The sequence below is a fragment of the Marmota marmota genome, unplaced genomic scaffold (genome assembly GCF_001458135.2).
Source record: "Marmota marmota marmota unplaced genomic scaffold, marMar, whole genome shotgun sequence".
Classification (NCBI taxonomy): Eukaryota; Metazoa; Chordata; class Mammalia; order Rodentia; family Sciuridae; genus Marmota; species Marmota marmota.
This window is the reverse complement of record NW_025999842.1, coordinates 58,201,188-58,220,067: the sequence shown is the minus strand read 5'-3', so window position 1 is coordinate 58,220,067 and position 18,880 is coordinate 58,201,188. Positions and strand designations below refer to the sequence as shown.

General features: G+C 38.6%; 1 protein-coding gene across 5 annotated transcripts in view; it reads left to right on the top strand.

Moving 5' to 3' along the window:
• Hivep2 (HIVEP zinc finger 2) overlaps nt 1-18,880 on the top strand; it is a 143,563-nt gene that overhangs the window by 44,297 nt on the left and 80,386 nt on the right. For all 5 annotated transcript variants that reach the window (XM_015501854.2, XM_015501863.2, XM_048799166.1 and 2 more), the window contains exon 2: nt 16,341-16,452. The gene's annotated coding sequence lies outside the window, so the exon portion shown is untranslated. The remainder of the gene's footprint in view (nt 1-16,340; nt 16,453-18,880) is intronic.

The following is an 18,880-nucleotide window of genomic DNA, read 5'->3' as shown; positions in this document are numbered from 1 at the left end:
TCCTCCTGCCCTCAACTCGAGGACGCTGCCTTTTTAATGACATTCCTTACTTCTTGATTCTCGTACCCTTACTCTCTTTTTCTCTTTTGTTGCTGCAAATAACTGGACCAACTCTGCTGCCTCGGAAAAAGACTAAGTCACTGAGCGTCTTCCTGTGAATGCCCCTGGCCCCTGTAGGAAAGGCAGTTTCATACACCAATGACTCAGGTCCTCAGTTTGACTCTTTGGCAGGAAGCTATGCCATCTAAGGTTGGTAGGTTTTGTTGTACTCTTGTTACACTGCCTTAGGCTAATTCTAAACCAGATTATGTAAGTTTTTGAAGCCTGGCCTGGGATGCCAACCACTATTTGTGACATTGATTCATTTCAAATAGAAGGCTTAAAGGCAAACTGTTGGAATGTGATTTTTTTTTTTAAATCACCAAGATGGGGTTGACATCCACTCTGTAATGGACTAGGAATGTCTACTATTTGGGGACATAGAAGAACAGGATTAATAGTCCAGTTCACACCTGTTGTAAGTGAGGCCCTCCCCAAAGCCCCAAGGAGACCCTCTGGGCAGCCAGCTTAGAGTCCCCCATCCACTACACCTTCCCACTCTTAAGTCCTACACTCAGACCAGCTGTGATTTGCTTTTCTGAAGTGGAAAAAATAGGCATGTGTCAGTTTTGTTGGATTCCATTTGGACATGCTCTTGTATATGATCTTGGCCAAATGTAGTCTACCAAGATAGGAAAAGAATACCTTCATCTGTGAATTGTGCTTACCAACTGAAAGAAGGCTAAGAAAGTACTTGAAATCTTAGCAGGTTCTAGAAAAAGAAAGACAAGCAGTATATATTGTACAAATTTGCAATTAAACTAAGGGGGTTTAATTAATTGAAAACTAAATACAAAAATTCCTTATTCTTTGTTTCTATATCAAAATTTTGAAAGATAAGAATGTTTATCTTTTTAGACTGGGAGAGATTCAGAAGGACTACTACTTCAAGGATTGAGAGGGCCTTCCTGTTCTGATGATCTTTGATACTTTTTCCCTTTACCTCTTAGTTTGTGAAAGTTGTACAAATGGACACAATAGATTGATAAATCTATTAAAGCTAGACTGAAAGAACTATGGGCCAGTGACTTATTTGGAGAATTTTCTAGAACATCTTACTGATTTTTGATATTGGGTGCAGAATGCCCTGAGACATCTGATAGTTGTTGAAATAAAATATAGTCATGGTGGATTATTTTCATCACTTCTTCATAAGGCTTTCGATCATGAAAGGAGGGATATTTAAGCACCCCAAATTCAAAGAGCATACAATTAGAAGAATGTTGCTTTTCTCAAACACTGTTATACAGCTTTCTGATTACAAAACATGCCTTTTGTTAGGACCCTGCCTGTTTCTTTTTATTCTCTCTTTTGTTCTTTCTCCTTCTTGTCCTCCTTCCCTCCCTCCTCCTCCTCCTCCTCCTCCTCCTCCTTCTTCTTCTTCTNTGTATAAGAGACTTCTTCTTCTCTCTCTCTCTCTCTCTCTCTCTCTCTCATTTGGTCCTGGAAATAGAACCCAAGGCTCATGCATGCTGGGCAAATAGTCTCACTGAGCTACATCCCACCTCTTTTTAATTTTTAAAATTTTATTTTGAGACAGAGTAAGTTACCCAGGGTGGCCTTGAACTTATGGTCCTCCTGCCTCAGCCTCCTGAGTCACTGGGATTACAGGCTTTAGCCTGGCTAACAATCTGTTTTCAGTGTCTGTCCTTCAATAGCCTGGTTTCCAGAGGGGTGAGAACCATGGTTCATAGCAGCAGAGATTTTTATGTTGAAAGAATAATTAAACTGGGGGATTCATCATGAACATTTTTAAAGAAAAATAAAATGCTGCTTTTTGATTGAAAAATAAAGACATTTCCCAGTGATGAAGTTAACAAGATTTGAAAGAATATCATGACGTTTTTGTTTCTCTCTTAGAAATTGGTAACTTTTATTTAAGCAGAAGGAAATAGTTTTGTATTTTCTAGACATGGGAAACATGGCGTGCCTTTAAAATTAATGTAGTGGAACATGAGTATATAAAGTCTTCCCAACCTATCAATTTTAGCCTTACTTGAGAGTAATCAACACGTTTTAGTGCCAGAGTAAATTAGGACAGTGGATGGGGTGAAACAATATTCTTGAGCTACATAAGAAAGATTTTGATTTTGTTGTCAAATTTAGAGCAATGACCTTCATGTTGAGTGTGAAATTGTTCCGTCATTGTGTCAGGACCTGGGGGGACCAGCTGCACCTTTTGCCACAGGGACAGTAAGTAATCAGGAATGGTCCAATATGTTAAGCTTTCTTTAGTTTGGTGCTGGTGGTTCATTTGCCAGGTCAGCATCATTAGGACTAGATTTGAAAACTGTTCCTGTAAGGTATTTGAAAGACCCAAGAGTCTTTCTAAATTGCCATCCTGTCTATATTTCCAAGAGCATAGGTTTAGAGTTAGACTCAAGGATTAAAAAACTATCTTTAGCTCTTACTGTGAGGCCATGGACAAGTTCCTGAAACCTATGAAGCCTAAGACCTCTGTAAGGGGGGGGGGGGTTTGGTAATAGTTGCATCTGCCTCATAAAAGATTAAATGAGAAACACACATATATCACTTAACAGTTTCTGAAGCACAAGGACTGGGTGAGTGCTGGTTATTTTTATTTTTCTCTGATGATATTTCAAACTCTGGACTTCATTTTCTTAAAGTTTTCAGTAGTAAGCTCAAACTTTCAAACTTGCTCTTTATGGAAATCAGAGCAACCTTAACAGAATCCAGAATGCCAAAATGATCTGCTGTATCTTATGAAGAAATTAGATAACGCCTGGGGTATATGTGTATGTCTACATATGAAAGGGCCACAACCCTTTGTCTTGCTGAGGGCAGGTGGACTCCACTGTTGTACAGGATCCAGATCTCATTTGTTTCAGACCTGTAGAAGTTGCTGCTGCTTCTTGTTGGGGTTATTTTCCCCTCTCCTCTCTTACTTTAGACATAAAAGCAAAAGGGACCCGGAAAACAATAAATTAAACTTGTAAAAGAAGTTTGAAAGTGCTTCGGTTATTCTTACATTCCCCCGAAACCAACCTTGTAAGTCATTTTCTGAGTTCTAAAGAAGCATTTATTTTCCTGAATTTTGCATCTCATGAATCAAACTGGGGTTTCAGTTCTAATCATATGACCTCTGTGACACAAACACTTTTCAGTTGGTGCAGCTTCTTGCTTACTCTTGTCAATGTGACTGTTTCCTTGTCACATGGTAACTTTCAGCACAAGAGCCACACTGGGGTGTGACCCCGGCCTGAACAGGATGAGTTAGTCTCTGGGTGCTGCAGTGTGAGAGGCCAGTGCCTTCTTTCAGGGTGCTTAGAAATTCTCTTGGTGCACTCACTGGTTTCTTGTTAATTGCCAGGTTTAGGAGTTTCCTCCTATCTTGATGGCTGAATTAAAGGTTTCAAAGTTTCTGAAATAGGGTAGTTTGGTCAGCCTCTGTTGTAAGCATTATCTCGCACAATTTAAACTTGGTTTTGATATTTTCCAATGGAATTTGTCATTATGGCATTGATTTAAATTCTCTTTAAAATAAGGGGTTTAAGTGGATATCTGTAAAAAGTTTGGTTCAGCTTGAAAATTATCTGATGAAAGTTTACCCTGGCCTTTTGGTAGTCTTATTTTTAAGATTTCCCATGTTGTGTGATTTCTTAGTAATTCCTTTTACAGCAGAACAGTGTAGTCCTGTGATTAAAGGCTCCCCAAGTCCATAAATCAATATTAGCGGTTAGCTAATTGTTGAGAATTTGAAGTTTTACTTAACACAATCAAGTCATAATTATCTCTCCACTGTGGCCAGAATTTAATCCAGTAAAATCTTGTTACAACCTTGTTGTTCCCCAGCCCCCGGTCTTTTTATTAAAGGTCTCTCAGTTTGGAAAATTTTAAAATGCTCAAGTCCCTTCCATCTTGAAAGCAAACTAACAAATGATGCAACCAATGACCCGATGGCTTTTCCAGTTGCTAGAGTTCCTGTCTCAACTGCTCCATAGGCTTGATGGCTTTCTTGGGCATCTATCAGTAGCCTCATAAGTTGGAAATTCAATGAAATCTCTTAAGTCCTAGATCATTCAACCTGTTGTGGTCAAATAATTTACTTTTTTTCCCTCTGTTTAGTTCAGTGAATCTGTGATCTAGTGGCGTCCACTCGGTGACTTTTCCCATAATTCAGCCCTTTGGCCTCTTACTGACCATAACTTTTCTGAGGGGGCAAGGAGTACTAAGGGATTGAACTCACTGGAACTTTACAACTGGGCTACATCCCCAATTCTGTTTATATTATTTTGAGACAAGGCCTTGATAAATTGCTGAAGCTGGCCTTGAATTTACAGTCCTCCTGTCTCAGCCTCCAGAGGGGCTGGGTTACAGGCAGGCATCATCACAGCTGGCTGCCAACTTGGTTTTCTTATTGTCTACCTGACAAGTGTGTGCTGGTGACTCAAGATCCAGGTAGCTCCACTCTTGGACCTTGCTTTGATACCTGCCCCTCTCCCTCCTGTAGGCCTGACTATAACTGGTTCCGTAGCACTTTCCGTACTTCCTCCAACCAGGTATTCTCTGAGTTAAAATAAAATGAAATAAAGCAAAACTCATTGTACAACTTTGAATACAGCAGAGTGTCTGATGTGTAATAGTTGCCTGGTAAAAGCTGAATGGGTTGACAGATGACAGAAATAACCAGTTACAGAGATTGAGATAGGAAACAAAAAAAATGATTTCACCGGGAAGGAACATATGTTAAGTGCTTAGATATTAAAAAGATACTTTTTATAGTTTTATATATATATAAAAAACCCAACCTTCAGACTTATGGATTAGATGAAGTCTCTGGGACTCTGGAAAAATCCCCTAGTTTCTTTCCTAGACTCAGGGCTGAGTTGGTGTTTTCACTTGGTTTGAATGGAAACCCGTTCATGGAATCATGGCAGCAATTGCAGCTGTTTGAGTGACTTTTCCAGATATTTCTAAGAGCATTTAAATGGATAGAGCAGAACCAATTATTTGCTTGTATTTAGACATAAGTGTTTCCTAGACACTTTCTTTTCATTTATTTACATTTTCACGTGGGACTAGTGCATCAGGATAAGGGGATGACATGTACTCTTCCCTCCACGTGGGCACACACTATTGAAAAACGCTCATTTCATTAATAGAGGTGGTACCCCTCCACACACAGGTGAGACTGCACATGTGTGCTAGCCTTGGCCCTTAAAAGTAACCTCTAAGTGCACCACTAAGTTCATCCGTAGGTGCCAGTAGTTTTGTGGTAGCACATTGAAGTACCATTAGGAAGGGATTGTTACCGGAATCCTCATGTTGTTGGGATTAGCTTCTAAGTACATGGAACAGGTATCTAGTTATCATGAGTTAATTCATGTGATTTTTTTAAAATGAGAAATCTCAGCAGCGTGGACTCAGCTGTGACTGCCCTGCATTTAATATCCATTTCTCTGGGTGGCGATGCTGAACCGTTGCAGTTATGTTATGTAATGGTGTTTCCCTTTGGCATTCATAAAATAAGAAGTGTGTTTCCTGAGCTCATCTCACAGTGAGCAAAAATTTTAAATACCTGAATAAAAATTCCATTTGGCCTTTTTAAAAAAAGTATTACCAGACTTCACATAGATTTGTAGTTTTGATGTGTTTTGGAGTCTGATACTGGCTTGGTAGTCTTTGATGAGAAACAACAAACAAAACATCCTGTTTTTATAATATTCAGCATAAATCCCAGGGGAATTATTACAGAAATAGCTAAGGTTCTTCCTATATCAGTCAGCACTGTTTTCATTTCCATTATTTAAGCTTTCTCTTCAAAGTCATTTTCAAAAGTGTGACTAAAACAAAATCGATCTGTGTCCGCAGGCTTGAAAGTCCTGCTGAGTGCTAATTGCCCAGGGTTTTTATCAAGGGTTTGAAGATAACTGAAGACCTACTATCAATGCCGCAGTGACCATTTTAAATTGCAGATGTTCGTGAAACTCTTGTTTTTGTTGTTTTGCTTCCATCTCACGGTTTCATCTTTTGGAAACTTACTGGGATTACTTTCAGTGTTTGCTTATGTTCAAATCAGTGAAAATTGAATAGAAAAGATATTTTTCAAGGGTTGTAATATGGCTTTAGGACTAGTGGAGGAGCCAGAATGATGATTCAGAAACTGAAAATAGCTCTACATTTTATGCAATCAAGTAAAACTCTGTACCTTGGCATTCCCCACACAGGATTAGCAAGGAGTTGGAAGTTATTCCGCCCCCAGCATGCCATTAGGGATGACATGCTGGGCTATGACAAACTGCTGGCTTAATGGAGCATGTGCTGCTGGAAGTGTAGGCCTGCTGTACAGGGTGGATCAGAGTTGAGTGACCTCAACTCGTATTCATTTCCTTGGGAAGGGAAGCCAACAAGACCCTCTCTATTCTAGTGAGTGTTGGTGTAGTGTGGCTACTCACGTCGGACCCCAGGCCCTTTGGTGGCATAAGTGTGCCATATTTCTTCTTGATGCTTGCTTTGCAGGAAAGGGCATCACGACACTTCATCCATCACAGGTGGAGACCATGGAAGGGAGGGATTGATTTTTTTTCCTTTGTCTTCTGCAGTTTTTTTTCCCCACCATTACTTGTTCTTTGCATGTTTTTTGTTTGCAAAGAACTGGAAATGAAGTGAGAGGATAAGATGGTTCCTGAGCTAACTCAATTTCTGTTCAGTAGGTGGGTAAACTGCTTTGGGTTAAACCTCCTGGGTCCAAAAGCTGAGTCATGTTTGTGATCCAGAGCTTGAAGCCTTACCTTAAGTCCTTGTTACCTAAAATGGTACTATCTGCTGTGCCCTGCCAAATCAATAAAGCTGTCAGGTTGTAATTAACATGTGATACAACTCTAATTGAACAGATTGATGGAAAGTATCTGGGAGGACAGTAGCAATGGAACCATAAAGTTTGCATTTAAATGATCTTAATTACCCTGTAGACTTAAAGCCCTCTTAGAGTAAATGGAGAAGGCCACATCTCTGTTAGCTGTGTTGTTTTGGGCAGAAGCCACCAGCTAGGACCGACCAGAGTGCATTGACTAGCATCATGGTGTTCAGCTTTGCAGGCAGAGATTGGTGAATGTATATTTCTCTCTCTTTCTCTCTCTCTTTTTTCCCCTTCTTCTTCAAAGGAAATTAAATCACAGCCCTGATAGGAGAGGGTAAAATCTTTGAGAAGACCTCCCCAGTGCTTGGAATTTACAGACTCCACCATGGTCCTGTTCGCTATTTTCCTAAGGGCAACACACTCCCCTGCGGCTCTGGGGCGTCTTTGGCTGCCCGCCAGCCTCCCAGGGCCTCTGGCTTTGATGTGTGTTGCAGGCTGTCCTCTGGCCAGGCTGTTGTTGCGTGGCCTGGGCTTCACTCATGCTGGGTGCCAGGAGGGATGTCCTGTCTGCAATGTACATTTTGACAGCTCCAGTCCTGTGGCAGAGTGTGTTTGCCTTTGTGTCGGCCACAAGTGGCCATCCCCAGCTGCTCTGCTTAGCTGTGCTGTCTTTTGGTATTTGCAGAAGAAGGGTTTGCACCCAGCCTGTCCTCTGGGGGAGGGCCCCTCTGCCTTGGGGAAGACTCAAGCTCGGCCAGGTCTGCTGTCAGTCTAAAGGGCCTCCTTGGCCCAGCTCCCAGCCGACCCGACGAGTTGAACAGCTTCCTCTGGGGACATCGTATTGACCTTCATTTGATCTAAGCCTGGCAGCCTGTTAGTGAGGACATCAATTCGGGCTTGGAAAAATCTTTCTAAACTGAACCTTGTTTCCACCATGGTACCAGCATGTAGTTAGAAATTGGTGCTTTGCAAATTTAACTCTGTAACTTCTGGTGATTTCCTTTGGTAATTCTAAAAGCAGGGGGACACACGAACACAAAGGGTGATAAGAAAAAATGGTATAATGACCTATAACTAGACAAAAGGTACATAATAATACCTTGGTGAGAGGGAGAGAGAGAGAACTTACCACTGATGATCTGTTTTCAGGCGAGCCAATGCAATTCATAGGAGGATTGCAAGTTCAAGGCCAACCTCAGCACTTTAGGGAGGCCCTGTCCCAAAATAAAAAATAATAAGGGCTGAAGATGTTGCTCCGTGGTTAAGAGATCCTGGGTTAAAACTCTAGTACTCCCCTAAAACAATTTGCTTCAGAAAACTGAAAGCCAGTATCTGCTTCTAGTTCATATGACATAATACCTTGCACTATATCACATATAGGATTAGTAATAACATTTCCCGCAGAGGGGATTTTCTTGCCCTTGTTTTGGTAAACTCCCTTCCCAGGACAAGTCTCTTCACCAAGTTATTTATTTCTTTGTATTAATTTTTTAATGTTCCAAGAATTTGTTTGCTTTTGTTTTTTCAAAAAGCACATTCTTTTCATAAAGAGAGCACATTACATTTTTTTTGGAGTCTCCTGTGGAAACACTTATCAGCTGCTTTTTGCAGAGGATGCAGAGCTCAGTCTGCTCGACCCTCTGACCTAGTTAGGGGAGGACACCTGAAAGGACTCGAAGTAGAAAGAGGAAGAGATTTGTAGAAGACAGACTTCATGGTCTTATTAGGGCATGCATGTTTACATTCTCTTTCATGTTTTGCAATCATTCATGGGTGACACTTAATTTAGCATCCTCATATTTACATCTTTTTCTTCTCACTAATGATTGTGCATATTTTTATTGGGTGGTGGCGGGCTGGGGGGACTCCATCAGAATACCATGAATACTGGGGCCTCTTAGCACAGCTGTCACAGTATGGGTATCTTGTAATGTTCAAGCCCCAAAGTTTTGAAATTACGAATTTTTGCCATAGATTATTCCCCAAGTTTTGACTACTTTGGTAGGAACAGGAAGCACAGGGAGATTTGGTAGGACAGGAATATATTTGGGATAGTAGCTGTGCTAAATGATGGTCATGGATGAATTTGGTGGTTCCAAAGACTCAGTGATGGAACTGGAATCTGGTGAAATAACTTTGACTTGACCTCAGAATGCCAAATGTCCTGATTCTCCTTTAAATGCTTCCCTTCCCTCTTGCAGCTTGCAGGTACCCATGCCCTCTTATAATTTTCTTTCAAAAAAAAAAGTTTCAAGATTGAATTCTGATGTCTAGATGGACCTTTGGAATCTTCTCTTGCTTTCCTGTTGAATCTATTGTGCAATATGTTCAACATATTGTGGGTTGGCAGGGAAAACTCTCAAAGGAGGTTAAAAAAAAGACTAAGGTATAATTCATTAATACTTTGATTCTGTTTCTGGATATGTTTTCTTCTCATTGTCAGCCAGTGTGGGAGTTTAGGGTGTTGTGTGGTATGTGCCATACAAAAGTGTTTCATAGGAGAAAAAAAGTATTTATTTTTATAATAAAAGTAAGATCCAAACACTCTTAGGAACAGAAGATTATTAATTCTACTGCAGGAAAAAGTTATGGTTCTAATGCTCTTGAAGTTGTTAATCACTAAAAGTATATGTTAATCAAAGGCATACATATGCATAAACATATATACATGAATGGTAATTTTGTACTCCTAGGCTTAAGCCTAAAATGTCATTCATAGCACTGTTGCTGCTGCCAAGAGAAGAAATTTGCATTAGACTACAGCAAGACTACCCATTCTTTATTGTTTGGGGATGGTTTTATAATCCCTCAATTTTAAATAAGGCTGGAGTTTCCTTTCCCTGGTTAAAAGTGAACTCTGGTTAAGTTTCCCATGGGGCGGTGGTGCACATCTATAATCCCAGCAGTTTGGGAGACTGAGGCTGGAGGATCCTGAGTTCAAAGCTAGCAACAGCAAAAGCAAGGCGCTAAGCAACTCAGTGAGACCCTGTCTCTAAATAAAATACAAAATAGGGCTGGGGATGTGGCTCAGGGGTCGAGTACTCCTGAGTTAAATCCCTGGTAACAAAAATAAAACAGTTTCCCATGGTAATATCTAAGACCACAATGCCAAGTAGACTGCAGCTTTCTGTTATTGAAACTCCAGTTTGTCCCTTCATGGTTGCCCTTGGTGAAGCCCAGATCCTTCTCTGTCCTCTCAGCCCAGCCCTCACCCTGGGGCTGCCCAACTTGCTCTTGCCCTGCACAGCCATTTGTAACTCTTCTAGCCCCCACTGAACTTTTCCCGTTCTCAACTTCTATTATTCTTAGAATCCTTACCACACATTTTAGCATTTGGCACTTACTTTTTTAGAAACACGTTTTTGTGTGATAGCTCAGGGGCTTGTGTCATGTACTTCTTAAAATTTCCTGTAACAACTAACGCTGCGTCAGGTACCTGGCACATATTCTTAATTAGCTGATTATTTCTGTTGTCTGAAATCTTTCTTCTTCAAGTGTGGCCCTCACACCAGGGCATTGGCCTTACCTGGGAACTGTTATGCTCCACCCAGACCTACAGAATCAGAATCCACCTATTAGCAAAGCCCCCCTGGTGAGTCAGACGCCTCTTGAAGTTCTAGGAAGCACTTTTGAGATCCCCATAGTGCTTGGCTCTCCCTGTTGCAAGTGTCTGATTTTTGGGGTTGAGGTATCTGGTTATATCTGAGAACTGCTTGTCCTTACTGTGACTGTGGTACCCACTTAGCCTTCAGTAGCATTGTCACATTTAGATGTGGCCTGGGTGCTCTGTGTTAAAGGCATCTGGACTGCATTTGTATTCAGATTCAAGACAACCAGGAGATCCAGATCAAAAGTATCTCTTTAAATAGCCTCTTTTAAAAGTCTTAAACTAAGGAGCAGAAAGTATGATTTCCTTTTCCTTAGTTACCTTTTTTTCCCCCCACTTGAAGTGCTTACACCCACTCAGCTTGCTATTTTGAACTCTGGGAAAGAAAATTTGTGGGCATCTTGAGTCTTTCAAGAAATAAGGCTTAAATATTTGCCATATTTTCTACGTGTTTCTATCTTCAGGAAAATGGAGAAGCACATCATTCGTGCCTGTGCTCAACTTGACACCTAGTGTGACTTTCTGCAAGGGGACAAAACCCCGTTCTTGTCCTCATTGGTACTTTTACAGGGACAGTCAGCTCTTTCTTCTCCTTTTGTTCCTTCTATTTGGTCTCCCCCTCCCTTCCCTACCTTTTCATCAGTGTCTAGAATTCTTCATGCACAATGCAATTTATCGGAAATAGAAGTTTCCTTGTGCATACCTAAGTTCATTCAGTTCACTACGATAATAACATTGGATTAAGCTAATATGCACAACCAAATATACACTATTTTCAGTCAAATTTAAGTTTAAAATATTTTATTGTATTTTAAGGAATTTACATTTATCCATTTTTATCTGCCTTTGATTGGACATCTATTTCACAGATAGCAAAATAGACACTGGCTGGGTGGAAAGAAAGGAGGAAGGTACTAGGTATGAGGTCTTCTAAGCCATTCTACTATGTCTTAAATGCACTAAGGGCTTTGTCATGTAAGGATCCACCAGAGAAATATAAAACGGTTGGATGAGATATTGTTTTTCAGTGGTGATGTTGTTCACAGTTTATTTTTACTTTTGTTGATTTTTTTGGGGGGGTGTTGACTACATATGGAGGACAACTAATACACTTAGTTAAAAATGGGTGAGAATTTCACAAGTACACACATGCATATGAGAGAATATCAAGAAACATTTGAAAAAAATAAAGAGATCAAGGAGTAAAACATTGCCAACTATAGATTCAAATTATTAGCAGTAGTTTGAACCTGAACACTAAGCTCGTGTGATTATGTGCTGAGCACTACCTAACACAGTGCTAGTCACATTACATTTACTCAGTTTGGGTGAAAGTTCCATAATAAATGTGTAGATCAAGGTAACAAATCTAGGAGCCCAGAAACAGATCCATTAGGGTACATCCTACACAGGCAAAATAATAGAGCAAATTAATAGGAAGATGTGTGGAAAAGGATAGCTTTAGTAGATAGCATTGTGCATAACTTGAATTTGTCAATAATATTTGAATATGTACATCAGCTATATACTCAAATACATGCCAGATATATTAAATGGTTAAACAATAACTTTACAGAAACAATTCATAGAAAAGTGTGTGTGTGTGTGTGTGTGTGTGTACACATGAATAAATAAAGCACTCTTTAAAAGTTAAGAAAAAGTTCAGTAAATGTAAAATCATGTGAGTAAATAACTATGGTCAACATTAAAATTTAAAAAGAAGCTGTGGGTTGGGTGCAGTTGTGCATACCTGTAATCCCAGTGATTTGGGAGGCTGAGGCAGGAGGATTGTGAGTTCAAAGCCAGCCTCAGCAATGATGAGGTGCCTTGCAACTCAGTGAGACCTTGTCTCTAAATAAAATACAAAATAGGGCTGGGGATGTGGCTCAGTGGTCAGGTGCCCCTGGGTTCAATCCCCAGTACAAACAAATAAATAAAATAAAATAAAGTAAAGTAAAAAGCAGTTCTGAAGTACCATTTATATTAAAATAAACCATCCAAATATTTTAGCCAGATCCAATGGTGAGGAAGTTTAGTGAAAGTGGAATGCTTATCTAATGCTGGTAGCATTATAGGTAATTTGAATCTCTTGATGTCATTATGGATACAAATATGAAGTCCAGAAAAATATTCTTAAATTTGATTTAATAATTCTATGTTTGATAATACTATTTATTAGCATTGCAAATAAATAAAATTACGTGAAACATTCCCATATGTAGGAATGATGAAGAAAATAACATGCGGTGTGGAATATTATGTGCTTAGTAAAAATGAGTACCATGCAAAGTACATAGAAATGAAGAGTTTACTTATGAAATATATGAAAATATCAGTATGCAGAATTACATGTGCTTTATGAAATTCTATGGGAAATATACTTGCACTGGAGCAAATACTAGATCAAGATTTTTTTTTAAAGAAAGAGAGAGAGAGAGAGAGAGAGAGAGAATTTTTTAATATTTATTTTTCAGTTTTTTCGGCGGACACAACATCTTTGTTTGTATGTAGTGCTGAGGATCAAACTCCGGGCCGCACGCATGCCAGGCGAGCGCGCTACCGCTTGAGCCACATCTCCAGCCCAGATCAAGATTTTTTAAGTGAGAATAATTCTATTTGAGTGGTAGGATTAAGAGTATCCTTCTGGCCAAAAAAGTCTTCAGTTTTTATTTTTATTTTTTGTTTTTAGGGGACATAACATGAGTATGCAAATAGCTATACTAACTCGCCAGGGTCATGGCTTTTCTAATATTCAAATGGTACTTTGAAAACCTGATAAAATATTATTCTTGATTTCCTTTTTCTCCTTGGCCAGCTTTTCACTAGGTTTGTAAAGAGGCCAGTTGACTGTAACCGTGATAAAGCGGGTGGAGCAGAGCATGTGGTTTGGGGGCTCTATTTTATCCTACTCTGTGGTCATTGTTGTCCCCCTTTCCTTTCTATCCTGAACTAAGAAGCCACTTTAACATAGATGGTGCTCAAGATGCTTGTGATACATAAGGCTGAATTTTTGTCTGTGGGAGGAGAATGGCTCCAGGGTGTGGAGACTCACAGTGTGACAGTAGTTAGGAAATCTGCTTCTGGTAGCCAAAGCTGGGCGGACTTCTGAGTGTCAGTTTCATCCTCAATAAAAGGAGTGTGTTTGATGACCACTGTGGGTGATTCCGAGCAGACATGAATCATTTATTGCAGGGTGTCATTTCCTACCCTAAAGGGTTCCCCAAAGTGAACTTGCAGTGTTGCAACAGACTAGTCTACTGAATTGCTTCCAGGGAGTGTCCTGTAAACTTGGAGAGTGTGGTTCCTGTGTCCTACCAGGATAAATTACTTAGTTAGAGAAAGCCATGGAAACCCAGCATTGTGGGTGCATGTGATTTATTATAACAAGTCAGTGAAATAGACCAGTATGTTACCAGTGTGATTAAATATTACCTAATGCTAGATTACTCATTGTTTAGACCATGTAACTTGAAATGCACAATTCAGATGTACTTAGATTTTTTTTGATGGAGCCCAAATACCATTGATGGAGCACTGCCCACCCACCCATCCCAGTGTGGACAGTAGGCAATAGAAACGAATTAAAGGGAAGGAAGTTTAGTCTCGACCTTTCATCAGGCTATAAAATTACTTTAGGTGTTGCCTTACTGTATAGTGAGGAAATTGTAAGCAATCTGCCATCAATGTCAGGTGTCATTGCTTATTTTTTACTTTTCTCAAGAAACGTTACGTTGTGTTTTATATACTTGGGGAGTACCTGATAAACAGTCTTTTGTGTGAGTCAGTGGCAGTCATTTAAGTGAATCACCTGTATGAGTGACTAATGTATTTTGTACATATGCTTTTGAACTTTGATATGAGCTGACCATACTACTGCTTTTAGGCACTTTATAAATGCTGAAAATTTCCTAAGTCATTTAAAACTATTGACCAGGCAGACAATCTTAGGTTATGTGAAAATGAGAACATACTTGCTCCTGTATAGTGAAAAGCCTTTTCACATATTAGGTTAATGACTGGCTACTCACAGAAATTTAAGACCTCTTATATGGCAAGAATTACACAGTTAAAAAAAGAAAAAAATAGCAGTACTTTACCTAAGAAATAATGGACAAGGACCTAAAAAGAATGGTGGACATAGATTTTTGTATGGGTCAGTTTCGCAGCGTACATTGAAAACTCAGAGGATATTTAAGGATCTTCAAAGTTCATTTTGCGTCATGAGAGAAAGTGTCCTCACTTGCTTTTGCAAAGTGACTAACCAAAAGAAAAGTTGTTAAGTAGTCTACTAGTATTGGCAGATATTCAGAAATGGTATTATGAAGCATGCTATGCTAACATTATTTGAAAAGCCTATGCAACTGTTCTGTAAAACTCCAGGAAAAATACAACAAATTGGAAATTGCAGACCATTGTTTAGGTGACTGTAGTTGTTGATTCATTATGGTTTAAAATAGCCGAAGGATGGGTTGTGGGTGCAGCTTAGTTGTAGAGCACTTGCTTAGCATGCACAAGGCCCCGTTTTCATACCCAGCACTACAAACCAATAAAATAAAATAATAGCCAAAGCATATGTCATTTGTCTTGTCATACTAATAGCACAAACTCTGGAATAATAAATAAGACTATTTATTTCAGAGGCCATACACATATGAGTTTCCTAAATAAATGCTTTTTGAATAGCAATGACTAGAATCCATGCATAGTTTTTCTTGGAAATTAGAATATATTTCCCATGACTACTATAACCTTTTTTTTTTTTTTTAGCAAGTACTAGAAGTGTATAGCTGATCTATTTCAACCTTTATCTTTCTAATTCTGAGATTAACTATCAGCTAATTTCATGAATGTGTATAGTGATGTTGGGAAATTGGCAGTTTATGATGAATTCCAAATTGCTTAATTAAAAAATCATGTATTTATGGCCTTGAAATTTATTTTCAAGCTTTCACTTGAATTTCATGTTCCACTTGAATGTTGTTGTGGTTGATATTCTGGGACTTGAAAATATTTGTAGGTTTTAACATACTAAGTCCACCCCAGGGAGTCCTGCTTCAGGAGTATCTAGAAACTGTAATTTTCTATCTCACTCTTCTGCTCAGCCCCCCAGTGGTTATTTTAGGATCTCTCCAGTTGGGGCATTGCTTACTTTCTCTTGAATATCCTATTGGAGATGAGATAGCAGTTTAATCTTTTAAATTCAGAAAAGGTGCTTCTACTGGTAAAATGAATAGAATGAAATGACAGTGTTTATAAGCCATAACTAAGCTATTTGTGAGTGGTTACTGGAGCACATACATTCTGTGGGAGACAGGTATCATTCTCAGAATCATTTGGAAATTCTTGCTTGTAAATTCTCTCCAGGACTGCTTGACCATTGTTATATTTAAACGATTGATCTAGTTAATAGTTTCTAGAGCCAGGTGTTAATAGCTTTCAGGAACTGCAACCTACACATTTTCATTGTGTCAGTAACTTATAAGAATGAGGATGATTCCAGGGCAATAATTTGCATCTTTTCCTCATGTCTGATTTTAAAATATCCTGATATTGTGTAGCTGTAATTTCCATGAGCCAATCAGTACGGAAAATAAACTCTTTGTTCACTTTTTACTATTGCTTGAATATTCATTTTATCCCAAACAGTAAAATTTAGTTTAGTTGACAGGTACTTTTGTTATTTTATAGTTTTAAGTAGCACAGTAACTTAGGAAAAGATACAGTGACAGTCTTGATTTGATGTTTGGGTAGTTGGTGTAGGTTTTAAAGCTCCTCTGGTTTAAATGTTGTTTTTATTTTTCCTTTTCTTGTTAGGTGGAGTCTTTGCATTTTTTAAAAGATGGTGGTAATCAGATCTACTTGAAAATTAAGTGAATTGATTTGATTGGAACACTCGTTTACCAGTTGTTTGACATTTGGCCACTAGGTAAGTTAAGACCAGTGCCTTCTGTGTGGTTTGAATTCCTAGTTCTGGGAAGGGTTTCTCAAGCACAGTATTCAGTAAACTTTCTGTGAAATTTTGATATTGATTATTTGGGGCCCTCAACACCTGTAGTAGATGTCTGTCTGGGGTGTTACCTAAATGAAAATATTTGCATGTCTTTATTGCAGTTTTGGAAATATTCTGATTTTAGCTGAACATTGAAAAATATCATTTATGTTTTTAAATTGATTCTTTTATTTACTATTTTATTTATTGATTTATTTATTTGGGTGCTGAGGATTGAACCCTTGCACCTTGCACACGCTAGGCACAAGCTCTACCACTGAACTATATTCCTGGCCCCTTTTATTTATTATTTTAATGATGATTTGCCTGTGATCTTGAGGTGATGTGAGAATATCAGATTTGTACTTCCAGTGAGATTTTCCTGTGTAATTACATCTTCATCAGATTTGAATCTAAGGTACCATGAACTTTTTGAGTAAATTAGCATCTCACCTTATTCAACCATTCTTCTTTTATAGAAATTTTGGTTTCTGTGATAAGAACAGACATCTTTAAAACAATGCTTTTTTTATTCATACATCCTAGCTATACATAATATTGGAGTTCATTTTGACATAATTGTAAATGCATGGAATATATTTTGCTCCACTATAGTTCGAAGTGCTTTCTCCCCCCACCCCACCCCCAGGAATAGACATCTTAAGTAAGGACTTGGATCAGTTCAGCTCTCTTGTTACCCTGGATGCTATGGAAAGCTCCTGAGGTAGAGAACTCAGAACCAGGAGGAGTTCAGGCTTTTAGCAGATGATTGGTACTGCCAAGACAGAATTTAGTGGGAACAGGACTTTGGCTACTGTTAAAATGTCAGGATAGTAAAGCCTACTCTGTCAAACAGATTTTTGGCATCAGAAATCTAAATGATACTGATTTTAGGGCTTGGAAATTTTTTATTTTAACTCAGGAAAACTCATGCTTAAATTAACCCTTTATACTGTATACTGTAAGAGATGATTTGGAAAAAAAAAAGTTTTCCTAATTTAGGTCGGAATATTTGAGTTTGTGAAATTCTGTTTTTTTTTTTCTTTCATGATTCTAAAATTGTGCAGCTTGTTACTTAATTTTTCTCCAAATAAACTGGAGCTATTTTAAAACCTGATGAGTGATAATGAATAAGATAGGAAAGTGTCTAATCATTTGGGGAGCCAACTTTCTTCCAAACCAAACCAACCAATAGCATCTGCTAAACTGTGAGCATCTTAAGTCTTGATGATATCAGATGGGGTTTCTGTGACAGTATTGTATAGTTAATGCAGGGCTCACAGCTGCCTTAGCTTGGTCTAAAATCATCCCCCTGGAGGCAACTGCCCTGGAACTTGATTTGTTAGTGTAGCTGTGAGCACCAGTGGGATTAGAAATATTGAGTATACTTTTCATTTTTCTTGTAAGGTTCATGATTCAATACTTATTTGTGACCAAAACTTTGAACTTTTCATAGTGCCATTTGGAAAAATTTAGGGTAATGATTAAAGGGATATAAAACCGTTAGATTGAATTAAAAAAATCAAAAAGAGAAATGTTTAAAAATTTCAAAAGCAAGGACTTCATTTCTTGATAGCTGTATTAGATGTTAGAAGATACAGATTAATACTCTGAACCACTAACTTAAATGTCTTTGCCACGTTTAGTTTTCTCTCTCCACACCAGCTTGGCTTTTACAGTGATTCTCAAAGCATACTACAGTGTTAAAGTTAAATTTCAATTGGTGTCACCTGATTTAAATTATGGGCAAGGTAGACAGTTTTATGAGTGCCTCCTGAGAATGGACCTGGCCTGGACATCCAGTGCAGATGGCTCCCCTGCCCATTGCACTGAGCTCTGAGCTGCTCTGACTTAGCTCACTGGCCACTCTGCTTTAACATAATTATTGTTCTGAGTTAAATGAGGATGATACTTAATCCATAAGCATTTCATTGGTAAGCTTTTTCATGAAGTGAATGGAGCATATAACCAGAAGCCTCTTGCCAACTTCATCAGTGAGCCTAGCCATCAGCCCACGTGAGGATATTTTTTTTCCCCAGACAATAAAATCTTAAAATTTGCCCAATTTCTCTCACCACAAATTGGTACCAAATAGAAAATAGATTGTAAAAAAGGAAAATCCTCAACCATTAGAACGTTCTTTTTATGGTGTTTGTTGTGAGATCGTAAATACAGAATATTTTATCTTTCTAGTAATGCACTTTTCATGTTCTGCTGTCTTTCTTCTAATGCTTTTGGCTGGTCTTGACATTGTTCATTTTAGGGTACTATTATTTGGAATCTGGTCCCTAACCATGTGCTTACATTTAAATTATCTCTGGTTGTAAATGTTTGAGAATTATGTAAGTGGTACTTCTTGGGAAGG